Genomic DNA, 17,109 nt, shown 5'->3' on the forward strand with positions numbered 1-17,109 from the left:
TACATACTCTAATACATATCTTGTATTTTCACAATAAAAAACATTTTGTAAGTCTTTGCATAATCAAAATTATTTATTTATGACAACTGCCATATTTACTTATTCTTAACTGTATTATTTATTTTTTTAATATCAGCAGGCTGACAGATTGACTGTATTCTTTATGAGTACATTGAAAAAATATATAATAAAGGATGGATTTTTCTGAGAACTGTATTTCTATTTTTTGAAGGCTTAAAAATATTTTCAAAGCACAAGAAATGCAAATGCATGTAACACACATTTTTATATGTATTTTATTAAACCTGTGTTGCAAGATGATTCTTGTCACACTTGCAGATATCTGCCCACCTTTGTATGCTAGTCTCTGAGAGAAAGGAAAGGAGGTAAAACTATGTCAGATCTAAGTGTAAGAGAATGTGTGAGTTGTCAGAGGAGAGTTTAAATTGGAAATGATTTTTAGTTCACTGAAGAGAGGCTAACGTGGCCTTGGTTACAATATTAGATATTGGCTTTGAATTCACAGAAGCTGATGGGAAGTAGGGGTTAAAAGGAAGATTTTAGACCCTAGAATTAGAACAGAATGTCAGTGAATGCTCTACAGCAGTGCTTTTCAAAATATACTTAATGAAAGATCACTTTTAATATTTTTAAATTAATTATATATATCATGTTAGAGTATTTTATAAAATATAACAGTAAGTTAATATACCATATAAGATTAAAATACTTAGATGAAAGAAAAGATCAAATTCCACACATACAGAAAAAGAATTATAAAATCTGCATGTTGTCCATTGACTATTGAAAAGTGATAATGTAGAGAATCACTATTCCACCTTACCTTTCTGTCATGTAAAACTATGTATTAATAAAAAGTTATGAGTGAAATGATGATTTTCCATGTTAAATCCCTTTACAAATATGTCAGTGAAGACTATGCATATCAATACTTAAAGTATGTAATGGGACAAACGAGCTTGCTTCGTGCTTGTTAGTTAATCTAGGTGAGATTGATGATAGTGGTACTTGCTCGGAATAATGTATGTCTAAATGGTTTTAAGTTTTGTTTTAATAACATGAGTGAAGAAGCCAGTCTCAGAGGCATTTGTTGAACTGAATGGTAGATGAAATTTAAAGTGATTTTAGCCAGTTTTGGAATGTTCATTTTTAACTTTTATCCACAATGAAACATGTTGATTTTCAAAATTCATCTTCAGTTCCTTATCAGTACCAATGCCAACAATGAATTAGTATCTGGGGTAAAAAAAACAGTTATTTTAACTTGATATTCAAATCAAAGGCTGTAGTCTATCTTTTGGTGGACCTCACAACGGGAAACAAAAGCAATAATAGCTCAGCAAGTATCCAGGATTCATGAAGGGTTCTGGTTCCTAAAAGTGAAGGTAGGTATTTTCTGCTTACACCTCACACAAGATCAGGAGCTTCTGAGCCCTTCCTTTTCTGCCTTCTTTCTTTCTCTCTCCCTTCTCTGTCTTCTCGTCCTTTCTCTCATCTCCTTCTCCATTTCTTCCTTTCCATTTTTTTCACTTTTATTCCCTTCCAGTATGATCTAAGATTTTCTACTCATGATTCTGAAGTGAGGGAGGGGGAAATTGCTCGAATTACAAGCCAAAAGCTTCACAAGTAAGCAGAGGGAACACACAAGTTAATCTTTCAAGAAATAATCCCACCACACATTATGCCCCTGTCAAACAGGGGCATAACTGAAAATGAACCACAGAATAGTGCTAAATGAATCTCAGTCAAATGTAATTCAATTTTTTAGGTATTCATAAATGTATGTCGTGTTTGCATTTTTCTTTTCCTGCCACTTATGTGAAATTATGACACCTGCAGATTTATTTATCCTTTCATACACAGATTTGCATTCCATACCCACCTACTGGAGACCAGTTCACTCTTTGTTTACGATGTTATTTTGGGCTGTACTATTTAGGTTACTCTTTTCATCACTTTTTATGCTTCAATGAATCCCATTTTAATTATAAATTCATTTTTGAGAATTGGGGATATAATATAACACAAGCATAAAAACAAAATTATAAATTTAGTAATGTTAACAGTAGCATGAAAATGACATGAAAATATATTAGGTGGGACAGACTGTACCCTATTAGCCAAATATTTGCAGACAAACCAACCAACGTGCTCCCTAAATGGACATGCAGAACTTTAGAGGACATAATAATTGTTAATTGTATGAGTAATGGGATTTTTATGGCAATAAAAATTAATCTTACATTTTAGATTTGTTTAAGGCTATGAACAAAATAGATTATGAATGTTTCCTCTTCAAACTGACAATTGCCTACAACATGTTCACAAGTCATGCTTTTAATACTTCTCTGGTTGTCAAAGCATTGTTTTCTCTCACATTTCTTGTCTCTAAATTCATTATACATTATATTTTTTTTCCTTTTTTCTCTGAGACACGTACACGCACACACAGACACAACACACATATACAATAATTAGGAAATAAATTAGAAGAACCCCTGTGGTTTGACCTCTTATCATAATTTGAAGCAATTAATAAAGAGCACAGGACCACAAAAACTTATCTGACCTTAGAGTGCTTATCTCTAAGAAGCCAGATAAAACACAGCAGCAGTTTACATTTGTCCACAGCTGACAACTTCTCCAAAGAATACGCAATGACTGCACCCTTACTCCAAAGGGACGTTGTGTTATCTTAAGAGCACAAAGAAACTGAAGGAAGGAGACTGACACTACAGAGAAAAAAAAATATTGCTGAATACGACAATAATGATATAGCATATCCACTTAAAACAGACTCTTTGGAAAGATCCAAAATTCACCCTCTCTGATACACACTCAATTGGGGCAGTGAATAAGTGTTTATGCATATGGATCAATGATGAATTTTCTAAAATTAAATATTTGGAAAATTGATTTTGTTGCAAAAATGACACTACTCCTTACCTTAGAACCAATAAACATATTTGTTCATATTAACTTCAATCTTCTTCTTTTTAAAAAAATAGGAATATTAATATCTTCTTTTCCTTTCTAAGGATAGCAAAAGTCAAATGGGAAAATGTTTGTGAAATGAATTTGAAACATGAAAGAACCTGCATAAACAAAAACCTTTGACATAAATAGACCTTTGTTCAAATAAATGAGTGAAAGAACATGTTTGAAAATGAAAGTGATTATTCAGATTAATCAATAATAACTAATAATTATAAACTTAATTATATTTTACTATAAATATTTAATTAAATGTTAAATATTTAAGTATAATATTTAATAAAATATTCAGTATTTAAGTGTAACATTTAATATTAATATTTAATTAAATATTAAATTAAAATAATTTCTTAGAATAACGTTAATATATTTTGAAGGGCGTGTATACCAGTATTTTCAGTAGACATGTAATCATATATAGATTTTCACATAAACACACATATGCATAAAGTGATATAGCTAAACATAGATTGATTTAGTCAGCATGTATTGTACACATACCAGGAACAAGACTCCATTCTACAGAAAAATACTGAGTTCTTACTCTCTGCCCTCTCTGTGTAGTGGGGCCTTGATATACATGCTATGGGAAAAACTCATTGCACTAAAATGTAAGGAAGGCAGAGGGAAAGCAGGACAGCATTTACTGAGTCCTTAGGGTCTTGGTTTATATAATTTTATTCATTTTCAGTGTCATGTTGACTGAAATCCCTAACTTTATCTAGTGGTGTTTATGGGAGGATCAATTATATATCCTGAAACTAAATGGTAGAAAGGAGTAAGAATGCTGCAAGAATTGCCCTTACACCAGGAATGGTGAAGTCAGCCTTGAGTTGTTGCCTATGAAAAGTTGCATATGCTAATAGTTTCCACCCTCAACAGCAAACCATTCCTAAGCAAAACTTGCATTCCACTCATGGCCAAGTATAGTTCTACAAGGCATTATCACAAAGACAGTGAGCGAGATTGCCCTCCACCAAAAAAAAAATCATTGTTTCAATACATCCTAAAATCAGTTATAAGCTTTTCGTGTGTTTGGTTTTATCCTCTTTGGGTCTGTTTTAAATTATTAACTTTCTAACATCTCTTTTATATTGACAGAACTAAGAATTCTCAATTCCATTATGATGTTAAAGTGATGTCACCTGTGGTAAAAGTCAGCCATTATGACAACCAAAATTCAGGTATCTGAGGGCATCCTGAAAACTTCCTGGTTACTATTTTGAAGAACTAGAAGATTCCTAAGGCAGTCAGTCCAAAGAGCAGATGGTCTGAAAAGGTGGATTTTTTTTTTTTAATTAAAAAACAAAGCATAAAAAACTCAAAAGGGTGCTTGGGGGGTGGCAACTGAAAAAATATAGACTGACAAATGTATTAATAGACTCTCTGATAAAAAGATTAATTAACGGGTTTTTTAAATAATCATCATATTTCTTTGTATGATATACTTTAAGTAGCTTCAAGCGGTTCTGCTAAGGCTGGTTATTAAATGTATGTAGCTGTGATCACTTTTGTCACTTAATAGATGGCAGAATACTTTAAAATCATGCACTAGCATTCTTCACAATAGAAGTCAGTATAAGAAAGAAAAGAAAACACTGACTTGCGTGTTGCCAAATGTCACACTGAATGAAGGTCAGTTGAAGGCTACAACCCCATGATCTCTTCTTGATACAAAGTCAGATCTAAAGACATGTAGACTCAAAAATAGAGACTTTTTTATAGACAAAGAAAAATTGGTGAAATATGTAAATGTGGTTATAAGAAAGCAGTAAGTCCAACGTTAAAAAAAAAAACAAAACTAATGAAGATATATGACACTAAAAGTTTGAAAGTACAAGTTTTGACTTTGCCTTGAATAAGTTACTTAATTTCCTCAGACTAAACTTAATCTAAAAAGAAAAATAGGCATAAATTATCCCTTAAAAAGATTCCTTCAAGCATATAAGGCAGCATGATAAAATAGAAAGAATACAGATTTTAAAGTTATTGTTTGCTGAATTTCAATTTGAAATTCACCACTTATTTATTAGTTGAGCAATGCCAAGCTATTTAACCTTCATGAACTTAAATTAACTCTTAAAAAATAAGTAGCTACCTTTCAGGATTGGGGTGGGGATTATATAAAATAATGGAAATTAAATGCTTGGCACAAAACGTAGCATGTAATAGGCACCAAAATTTATTTCCTTTCTACCTATTCCCTTGTATTAATCTAAAATTCTATGATTACCTAGGTTATAATTTAAAGATTATTGTCTCTAGGCCTTTCTAGATAAGTGAACTTGCACTAGTAACTGTTTCTTCATGTGTAAAATTAGGGTTCAAATATGCACTTGCTTTTCCTCTCTGCTTGTTGTTATAATAAAAATAAATAGGCCGGGCGCGGTGGCTCACGCCTGTAATCCTAGCTCTCTGGGAGGCTGAGGCGGGCGGATTGCTCAAGGTCAGGAGTTCAAAACCAGCCTGAGCAAGAGCGAGACCCCGTCTCTACCATAAATAGAAAGAAATTAATTGGCCAACTAATATATATAGAAAAAAAGTAGCCGGGCATGGTGGCACATGCCTGTAGTCCCAGCTACTTGGGAGGCTGAGACAGAAGGATCGCTTGAGCCCAGGAGTTTGAGGTTGCTGTGAGCTAGGCTGACGCCACGGCACTCACTCTAGCCTAGGCAACAAAGCGAGATTCTGTCTCAAAAATAAAATTAAATAAATAAATAAATAAATAAATAAATAAATAAATAAATATGAGAACAAAGTCACATAAAGAGCTATACTGGGAAGGAACTGACACTTAAGGGTGCTAACAGAGTTTCTGCTGCTTTGCATGCAGTGTCATTCAATCTTCACAACAATACTGTTAGAAAAAGAGAGAAAACAGATAGGGTAAGTAACTTGGCCAACATCACCCAACTGTTAAGTCACAGAGCTATAAAGTCAGTCCAGGTACGCTCACCTCCCACCACACATGATTCCTGAAGCACTAAGGTGTTTAGTAAGAGGAAAGGATTATTTGATCTTAAAACAAGAATTACAAAAAGAATGGTGAAGAATAGGCTAATAGATGTTGTGAGCAAGTATTTAGATGGATTCTCATTAGCATAATAAAACTCACTAAGCTGATGAGAAGTAATTGATAATAAGCGAACAATTCACAATTAAAAGAAAGGAATAGTTATTAAATACAATTGGGCAAGTTTAATGCGTATGTCTAACTATTTTTCCTATTTGTATGAAACTGACAGAAAAGGAAGAAAGGTCCATGTTAATTCATCATATATTCTAATACACTTCAGCTACAGATTAAAGGAACCATGCCAGTTGTTGTGACTCCAGACAGAGAACGAAGAAACTCTCTGCGAGACCTGTGGGTTTACAGAAGTCTATCCATCACTCTGTCAGTCTTCCGGATCATTATTCAAGTTACTGTCCCCAATTTTGCCGGATATATCAGATCTACTCCAGCTCCATAGGTCATTTTTCTCCCTAATGGGTTTGTAATTTGTTCTTTATTATCTTTGGGTTAATGTGCCATTCAAAATTTTTGAAAACGATAGTAAAAATGTCAATCATTAGCTCTGTGTGTGTATCTGTATGTGTGTGTATATATATATATATATATATATATACACACACATTTGTATGTATGTGTGTATATATGCAAATGTATTTAATTCACAATTGTCTTATTATAATACTATACATGGAATTTAAAAGTATAGATGGAAAATTTATTTAGTACTGGTTAATTGTGCATATCATGCTTTCTCGAGTGTTTTCTTGTTTTATTTGTCTATTTCAAGGGTTTAAAAACAGGTAAAAACATGTCTACATAGTTTCCAGTTGATGTAGAAATGTGGCAGATGTTTAGGCATTTTATCAATGAAAACCAGAAGACGAGATAATTTAGCTAAACATTTACCAAAATTCAACCAGCAAAATAGATACATATATTAAATAAAGCAAGGATGGCCCTTGGATATATTTGCAAAGGAAGTTTATTCTTTCATTCAACAAACCTATATTATGCAGGTGTGTAAGGCATTGGATTTGGCATGGAAACACATACAAAGAAGACCCAGTTCCTGCCTTTAAGTAAAAGAACTCACAAAGGTAAAAAAGAAATATGTTAAGTGTAATGTTAGAGCACATACAGCACATAAGATATAAGGCCATCATCCAGACTGCAAGATTCAGGTCGAATTCCTGGAAAATGTGAGAATTAAGCAGTATATTCAAGATTAGTAAGCATTACCTCGATAAAGAGAAAGGGAAGAGCACTGCAGCTAGAGGGGTCATGGGTGAAAAAGAACATGGTCTACAGGAGATCTATAAGCATTTTAATATTTCCCAATACAATCTTATTTTCTTGGGGAGCAGGACTTTTCATATTTCTTGGTTGCTGATGCATCTAAGTGTCTGATACAACTGTTGGTTGAATGAATGATTAAATTGATAATTTATAAAATGCAAATCAGAGAATAGAGAAACTTGAATTTGGAATAGGACCAAATCACAAAGTATATTTTAATGTTCCTTAGTGACACTTTCTCTGCTACTTTTTCTCCTTTTGGCTCTCCCCAGCTCTGGGGAAATCCAGGAATAACACAGTGTTCTATAATCAACACTCCTATTCACACCTCCCTTTAGTCTAGACCTTTTCCTCTTAATATGAAATTTTCCTGATGCAGTTACCCATCATAACCTCCCCTGTACCCATTTACCTTGGGATATATTTTTGATAACAGGAGCTAATTTAATTTGTCTTATATTCTTCATGAAAGAAAACCTTTCTAAATATCATGTTTAGTCAGCCACAGTCTCCTGAAAAGGCCACTCTGCCCATTGGGTTAAAAGCACTGGATTCATATTTTAGGTCTGACATGGACCAAGCTTACAACCTTGAAATAGTTATCTTCAGTTTTGTGTAAAAGTTAAAGTAAATAACAAATGCAAAAAAAAAAAGTCTTGTAATTTTAAGACATGACACAAATATAAGGAGTTATCAACTTAATAGAGTCTACAAGGTCTTGAAATCAAGAGATTTAATACTATGAACATTTCACTCATTATCATTGATAATTTTATGAAGCACGGACAAGCATTTTTGGCAGCTCTAAAATCATATCATGTAGGTAACTCCTTTTTCCTTCTATATTGAAACTGGCATTCAACTAAAACCAGGGGATATTAGAAATTATAATTCACTCCCAATTTATAATATCTTTGCTCCTTAATCTCAAATTCAGAAGGAATACCATACTTTGATCACTATATAAACATTTTTACAATTATTCCCTATAATAACTCATATTACAAGATAGTAATCATCATCATTTAAACTTTATATAATGAAGCAATTATGAAACCTGTACAAGGTCAAATTCACTGTATTACGTAATCTTTGGGCTTTCTAGCCACACTGATACTTCTCTCCCTGACCTTGTTTAAGTAATGAATCTGGGACAAAGTTATTGAAAGGAGATACTCTTTATTATAATATAAACAAGATAAGCATATAATAACTACTCACTTTTTCTTTTTGCCTTTAAGAAAATAGAAAAAATATATTTGCTCTATGGGCAAGGTACATAATTATTATATGAATGATGCTTAATTCATTAGTCTCATATTATTAATTTATATGATTATTATTTTGTATATATATTTGTACATGTTTATCTCAAATTATATATAAATAAATACATATACATGTATACACATGTATACATACTTAAACACACTTAAGTATTCATCTCCTTCCTTCACTACACATGTGAAAATTTCAATTTTTTTCTCTTTGTTAAATAACATGCCAAATCATTCTATTACATATACCAAGTGTTCTTCTTCCTGATCTTTTTTTTTTTTTTTTTTTTTTTCTTTTAAGACAGAGTCTCGCTTTGTTGTCCAGGCTAGAGTGAGTGCCGTGGCGTCAGCCTAGCTCACAGCAACCTCAAACTCCTGGGCTTGAGTGATCCTTCTGCCTCAGCCTCCCGAGTAGCTGGGACTACAGGCATGCGCCACCATGCCCGGCTAATTTTTATATATGTATCAGTTGGCCAATTAATTTCTTTCTATTTATAGTAGAGACGGGGTCTCGCTCTTGCTCAGGCTGGTTTTGAACTCCTGACCTTGAGCAATCCGCCCGCCTCGGCCTCCCAAGAGCTAGGATTACAGGCGTGAGCCACAGCGCCCGGCCTTCTTCTTCCTGATCTTATGCATGTTATTAAAATGAAATGTAGTCTCTCAAATCAGACTTATAGCAAATTAGATGCAACAAATATGTTAACATTAATTAATGTAATTTTGGGGGAAGCACCATTCTGAGAGAAAAACAGCTGTAGTGGTCTGGCACGGTGAATTAGGTGGGATATTATTAAGAGGGTCTTAAATTATCAATCTTAAATTATTAAGATTTAGCGATAAGCTGAGAATTGTGACACTATCAGAAGAGAAGTCCAGTATATAAGTTACTATGGTTTCCTATAGAAATAGAGTCACAAACTTACAAAATCATCATGGTGAGTGGTTGATACATGTGAGATTCCATGTTTTTTTCCCATGTGTTTTGAGACCAATACTTATTACACTATAGATATTTTACTGTTTGGGGACATGGCAATACCCAGTAAAAATGGTTGCATGTGTTATTTTAAATTATATTTAATACTACGCTTATTTGTTTTCTTTTCTTTCCAGATGAACAGTGTGCTTTCTTCCTATTTTTAAAGACAGCAAAGTGGAAAATTGGTGAATATTATAAGGACATCCTGAAAAGTGCATTGTTACTATGGCAATAAAAAGGAGAGAAAATGCCCAAAATCTTTTTGGTAAAATTCCATTTCTCTGTTTGAAATTTTTTAATTCACTGTATTAAATGTAAGCAAATAATCTTATGACATTTTCAATTGAATTAAATATTTTCATTTGACTTACATGTATTGAACAAACACCCTCTTAGTTCTTGGTAATTCAGGACGCACACGTCACTAAAATATCTTTTCTGACCTCCATACGTTGCAAACCTATTTGAGAAAATTGGTAAACTGATAAGCACAACACAAAGTAACAAGTGGTGTAATAGAGATTTACAGCAAAGCTTCCTGTTCCTTCTCCTCTGCATCCTCTTCCTTCTCTTATTTTTGAGGGATTGTAAAAGGGATACATCAGAGAAAGAGGCCAGGGAAGAAATCCAGGATTTAAGGCTCCGAGAAATACCAGTTAAAGACTGAGAGAAATGTAGGTGACTACAATCATATAAAATGAAGTAAATATGCCATGACTCCAAAGTTGCATAATTTTTCTTACAGATGTTAGAATAAAAAATGTTATTTTATTAGTTATTTCTTGCTGTTTCATAATATTATTACACACTTAGCAGCTTGAAACAACATATATTTATTTTCTCAGTTTCCGTGGGTCTGGAGTCTGGGCATGCTTTATTTATCTGTGTCCTCTGCTGTGCTGTTGCCAATTGTCAGCCAGAAACGGATCCTCATCTGCAGGCTCAACTGGGTAAAAATCTGCTTCTCCACTTGTGTGGCTGTTAATGGCGTTCACTTCCTTGTGGTTATAGGACTAAAAGGTTCCGTTTTTTGCTGGCTCTTGCCCGTGGCAGCCTTTGATTCCTGGAGGACACCAGCCATTTTTTATCACATGGGATTCCCCAACGTAGCCATTGGCTTCCTCACAGCCAGCAAAAGAGACAGAGTCCAGCAAACAGGCACTACAGTCTTCTGTGACATAATCACACACAAATAAACACTTACATCCTATCACTGTTCCTGCATTCAATTGGTAAGAAGTAAGTCATAAGCCCTAGCCATATTCAAGGGGAAGATATTGCACAAAAGCACAAGTACTATGTGTCTGGGATCATGGGTTTGCCTTTAAGAGTTGGTCTGGGCCAGGCGCGGTAGCTCACGCCTGTAATCCTAGCGCTCTGGGAGGCCGAGGCAGGAGGATCACTCAAGGTCAGGAGTTCGAAACCAGCCTGAGCAAAAGCGAGACCCTGTCTCTACTAAAAATAGAAAGAAATTAATTGGACAACTAAAAATATAGAAAAAATTAGCCAGGCATGGTGGCGCATGCCTGTAGTCCCAGCTACTCGGAGGCTGAGGCAGAAGGATTGCCTGAACCCAGGAGTTTGAGGTTGCTGTGAGCTAGGCTGACACCACGGCACTCTAGCCTGGACAACAGAGTGAGACCCTGTCCCAACAACAACAAAAAATAAATAAATAAAGATTTGGTATGACACAGTTATTATCAATACAGAAAATATGAGATAAACCCCACTCCAATAGCTTGGAGCTATAGTCCAATTTAATAAAAATTAAGATGCTGTACTATATTTCATAATGCTAAATCTCATATCATAAACTACATTATCTTTACTAGGAAAGAAATGAAAAAAAAAAAGTGTAGAAGTTTTAGTGTTTTCCAAAGACACAGAATTAATAGACTGATAGAATACACACGCACACAAACACACACAAGAGACAGATTGAGAGAGAGAGAGAGGGAGAGATCTGCTTTCACAAATTGGCTCACGTGATTGGGGAGGCTGGCAAGTTACAAGTCTAAAATCTGCAAGGTGGACCACCAGGCTAGACACCCAGGAAAGAACCCACATGTTGCAGTCACAGTCCAAATGAAGTCTGCAGGCATAATCCCCTCTTGCTCTTACTCAGGGGAGATCAATCTTTTGCTCTATTCAAACCTTCAACTGAGTGGATTAAATCCATCCACTTTATGGAGGGCAATCTGCTTTACCCAAAGTCCACTGATTTAAATGTAAATAATTTCACAGCAGAAACATCCAGAATAATTTTTGAACAAATATCTGAGCACCATGGCTCAGCCAAGTTGCTTACACAAAATTAGCCATCATGGCATCTTTAGGATTTGTAATTAATATTATCTTTAACACATTTTATATAATACTTCTATGTGCTAAACACTAAGTTCTTTATAAATATTAATTGATAATGCTCTGCAAAGGAGATATATTTATCACTTATTCTACTTTGTAGATAAGAACATTGAAGCACAACGAATTTAAGTGATTCGCCTAATTAGTAAAACATAGTAGGCCTTGTCATTAAATCACAAACTCTTCTATGATTATATCTCTCAGTTTTCATTCTTTACCCTGAAGTAGGCTAGCACACAGTTGATAATGCAGATATATTGGTTAGATTGAGGAACACTCACATGCATACACAGATATACATACACATAAGCCTCTTTAATCACTCAACAAAGCTTTGTGATTGCTAATAGAAAGATATGTATCAGTTATCCATGTAACAAAGACACTTGTAAGTCCTCAATATTTTGAAATTAAAAGAAAAAGAAAAAATAAAGATATGTATAGGGAAGGTAGACTCAATTTGAGTAATGGCAGATTAGGTAATGCATTTATTTATTTACTTATTTATTTATTTATTCATTTATTATTTTTATTTATTTTTTTATTTCAGCATATTATGGGGGTACACAGTAATGCATTCCCTAGTGGATCAACACAAGTAGAACTAGATTTCAAACACAGGTCTAAGCTTCTTAATGACAAAGTCAAAAGGGAAATACAATCTGTAACAATATATACAATATTTGTGAGATAAAGACTAACTGGATATTAAGTAGAAGCAGGTATGACTATAACACAAATGTTTTTTTACATATTTTCAATATATAGGCAATGGATGGGGAAAAGTATTTAATAGTGAATTTAATATGACTATTTAACCTTAGTGTAGGCTGATAGCATAACTCCGTTGAAATCTCATGAACACATATATGGAGGCTTATGATATATTAGAAAAATGACAGTGCAGAGTTGTTAAGCAATAATAAAGAAAAGCCCACAGTGAAGTGTGAGGCTATAAAAGCAAGTGAAGAGCAGATAGGAGAGTATCAAATAAAATAGTCATGAGTTTAGACTTTATAGTGTAATAAGGTGATTCTCAATTGTGTGTGTGTGTGTGTGTGTGTGTGTGTGTGTGTGTGTGTGTGTATGAGAGACAGAGAGAGAGACAGAGAGAGATTGAGACATTGTATACACATGTGGAGAGTGGTGGGTGGGGAGCAACATGAATGAGAGATAACAGGCATATTCCTGACTTAGGAGCACACGTATATACAAAAGCATGTTTATTAAACATGAAAATACATGTTTATTAAAGCAATTAGGTGTCATTCATTGGTGAATGGATAAACTAGGGTACATGGAATATTAGTCTGTGACAAAATTAAATGAGCTATTAAGCCACAAAAGCATGGAGGAAACTTAAATGCATATTGCTTGTGAGAAAAACCAGTCTGAAAAGGCTACATACTATTTGATTCTAACAATATGACAAACATGTCTTTTTCAATAAGAAATGACAACATTGTAGATACAGAAGAAAGATCAGAAGTTTCCAAGGGTTGGGGAGGGAAGAAAGGTAGGGTTCAATAGGAGCACAGGACATTTTTAGGGCAGTGAAACTATTCTGTATTATACTTTACTGGTGGATGCATGATATTATGTATTTGTCAAAAGCTATTGAACAGTGAGACACAAAAGTCAGCCTTAATGTAAACTGTTGACTTTAGTTAATTATAATATTAAACATATCAATAGTGGTTCATCAATTGTAACAAATATATCTCATGAATGCAAGATGTTAACGACAGAGAAAATCGTTGAGGAGAGAGGGTGTGGGGCCTGGAAGAAAGTATATGGGAACTCTCTGGACTTGCTTTAATTTGTCTGTAAACCCAAAACTGCTGTAAGAAATAAACTTTACAAATTAAAAAAAAAAAGTTTGAATAAAAGTTGCTTAAATGAAACAAATTTTCTGCCTAATGTCCTATTGCCACTGAACAAAAAGTAGAAAAATAAAAAATGGCTAATATTCTTTTTGTTTTGTTTATATTTCTATTCTGGTCTTCTCCAATTCAAAAATGTGCCCTAAAAATAAGCATTTTGGAACAGTTGTCAACATATTAATAGAGGTAACACTTCTGACACCAAGTGAGAATCAGTTCTATATTTCAACAGTAGAATACAAAAAGGCTTGAATTCCTTAAGGATTTCACAAACTGCTTATTAAACTTTCACAGGCTACTTCATCAAAAAGCAGAAGTAGGAGTTGAGTTTAAAAAAACAAAAAGCCTTGAAGGAAAAAACCACATAGAAGGCCAATTCCTATCTTGTTCTACACACAAGCACAGATTCTACTGAAGATGATGACTGTTTATTTTATTCAATGGCAGATCTCAAACATCCTGTAAAGAAGCAAATTTTTCCCATAGCCTATATAACAAGTATTGTCAAAGAGAAGGTTACATCTAAAAGTGAAGTTTACCTCTTTATTGTGAGGAGAGCTGTGAAGAAATGAAAATTCTCACATCTGGACACTTACAGAACAACAGGGCAGAGTTTGGTGGGCTTATAAGTATAGATGATGCTATTATCAAAGCCTGAATTTAAACACAGCATCTGAGAGTATTACATTAGCTTGGCCCAAAAGGAAAATATTATTATTATTATTATCAGAGAGGATTGTCTATTAAGAGATCGAGAGTAATTTAAACTTGGAATCTCTCTATGTGATTATGAGAATATATAATCTATATTTTCCTTCAGAAGAAGGTGTTTTCAGTAATAAAATTTGCCTAAGGGCTCAATTTATTCTAAAAATTGTATTCCATATAATTATAATATAGTAAAAAAAAGTTGTATGAAGATTTATAGTACTGAATCAAAAACATAGAAAAGGGCACAATAAATAAAGGGATTTAAATGTCAATGTATACTTTTTCATCTAAATGATATAGCACTGGTAATTTTAAACAGGTACCAAAATAGAAGTGATATTTTTCATCATTATGATTTGCTTATAATATGAGGCTAGTTCATAGTTGCAATCTTTTATAAAAATTATATCCTTCAAATGAGTGGAAGCTCCAATGTAGCCTAGGAGAAAGGGCTATTGTAATATGATTAAATTTATCCATGAAAGCTTTGCTCAAAAAGACTGCAGGAAATATTTCTATGATAATATAATAAATATTAACTTCTGAAAATTAAAGTCACCATAAATGTTGAGAAGTTATATATAAAGAAGATACTTTTAATAGTTGGTAGGATTTCATACCCTGCCTTAATTAGAAGATAAACAAGAAAATATTTTCAAACTACTGATCTCCAACAGATCTTCTCCTCTCCTGTTAAAAGCAGCTTAAAATTTATATTCTTCAAAAAGGTTTGGTTAAGTAAGCCCCTTGAAATTCACTGTTATCCTGCATTTTATGGTTTGAATGTCTGCTCCAAAACTCATGCTGAAATTTAATTGCTGTTGTGATGGAATTAATAGGTAAGACGTTTCCAAGGTAATTAGGCCATAAGAACTTTGCCTTCATGAATGGATTGATGTTGTTATCATGAAAGAAGGTTTGTTATGGAGAGAGTGGGTTGTTATAAAAACAAATTCGGCCCTCTCTATCTCTAGCACTCATGTTCACTTACCCTTTTGCTTTCCATCTTGGGATGGTGCAATATTAATGTCCTGGACTGATGCTGGCCCTTTGACCTTAGACTTCTTGACCTCCAGAACTATGAGAAATAAATTTGATTTCTTTATAAATTACCCAGTCTGTGGTATTCTGATATAGCAACACCTGCATTTTTTTTCATTATTTGTACAGTTGTCATATGAATTAAATTAAGCATACTTCGCAAATAATATTAAACTTTAATTCCATATGCAGTTTGAATGGAGTTCTTATTTTATCATTTTTATATCTCATAGAACCTTAGATAAGGCAAAATATGTGTGATCATTTAGTGATGAATGAGTTGGAGGAGTCATCATCTCCTGCATATTCATGACCTGGATTACAAAAAATATTTTAAATAATTGTAAAATATTTATTAAAAGTTAAATAATCCTAAACATTGACTCAACATTTATAATTCTAGGACTCTAAACAAACAGAACAAAATGAGATAAATATTGAATGTTCAACTGTAAAAAATAGTTGAATAAAGTATGAATAAAATTTGTAATACAACATGATAAAAATTATTCTTTGATAAAAAGAATTCCTTTGATCTAGGTAATTTTACTAATTATATCACTTTCTAGCTATTGCTTATTTAGCATCCAATAACTTAGTTTCCTCATCTGCAAAATAGAGACATTATTTGTCCTAGGTGAGCCAATGTAGAAATAATATGTGAATATACTAGTGCACATTGAAAAAATGATGCATGATATACATTTTATGTATATTATACAATTATATAAAATTATATATGATTATATACAATTTTAAAAGAGTACAAAATTACATTTAATGTATTCTCATTAAACATTTAATGTGATATTTAAAATACCCATTTAATAGCTCAACATAAAAATTGAAAACAGGGGGAATATATTATTATATGGATCTCTTTGGATTAACAAAGTGGTGTGCTGGAACTAGATGAACATACAGCAATGAGTCATCTATGCCTCACTTTTCCTAATGAATAATAAGGATTTAAGAGTCTGATACTTCAACCCAAGGAATACGGTTAGAATACTTCTAACTGCTAAGGAACTCTTATTATTTATTATGATTATATGATTATACACAAAGGGGAGAGAGAGAGATTTAAATACAGATGCAAATCTTTATATATATATATATGTATATAAAGATAGATAATATCTAGAGGTGTCACTGAAGGGAAAATGAGGAGGTGGGGTAGTTATAGGATTTTGTGATATGGTCTCAAGTGATTTAAAGAATACTTTTCAAGGTAAAGATCTGATAGGGAAGAAACAAGGGAGGAAAGAAGGAAGAAAAGGAAAGAAGAAAGGAAGGAAGCAAACAAGGAAGGAAGGATGGGCAAGGGAGGAAGTTATTTGTACTATACTTGAAATTTTTCTGTAAGATTATTGATTTGATTTATGATTTAATAATTTAATTTAATTTTTGATTTATGATAAAAATTTTTTAAGTTTTTAAAAAGCAGTATTGAAACATTTCTGTAATGAAACAGATACGCAGGAATCACTCTCACGCCTACCCTTCATTCCAGAAAAATGAGGG

General features: G+C 33.2%; 1 long non-coding RNA gene across 3 annotated transcripts; it reads left to right on the forward strand.

Moving 5' to 3' along the window:
• The first annotated feature begins 4,159 nt into the window (after positions 1-4,159).
• LOC105872934 (uncharacterized) lies at positions 4,160-9,840 on the forward strand. Of its 3 annotated transcripts, XR_001154841.2 has the most exons (4): positions 4,160-4,294; positions 6,312-6,508; positions 7,048-7,128; positions 9,718-9,840. It is a non-coding gene; the product is annotated as an uncharacterized LOC105872934 (long non-coding RNA). The 3 variants fall into 3 exon arrangements; XR_012915078.1 differs by lacking the exon at positions 7,048-7,128 and having other exon boundaries at positions 6,261-6,508; XR_001154840.3 differs by lacking the exon at positions 7,048-7,128.
• Positions 9,841-17,109: the final 7,269 nt, after the last annotated feature.

The sequence above is a fragment of the Microcebus murinus genome, chromosome 26 (assembly GCF_040939455.1).
Source record: "Microcebus murinus isolate Inina chromosome 26, M.murinus_Inina_mat1.0, whole genome shotgun sequence".
NCBI lineage: Eukaryota > Metazoa > Chordata > Mammalia > Primates > Cheirogaleidae > Microcebus > Microcebus murinus.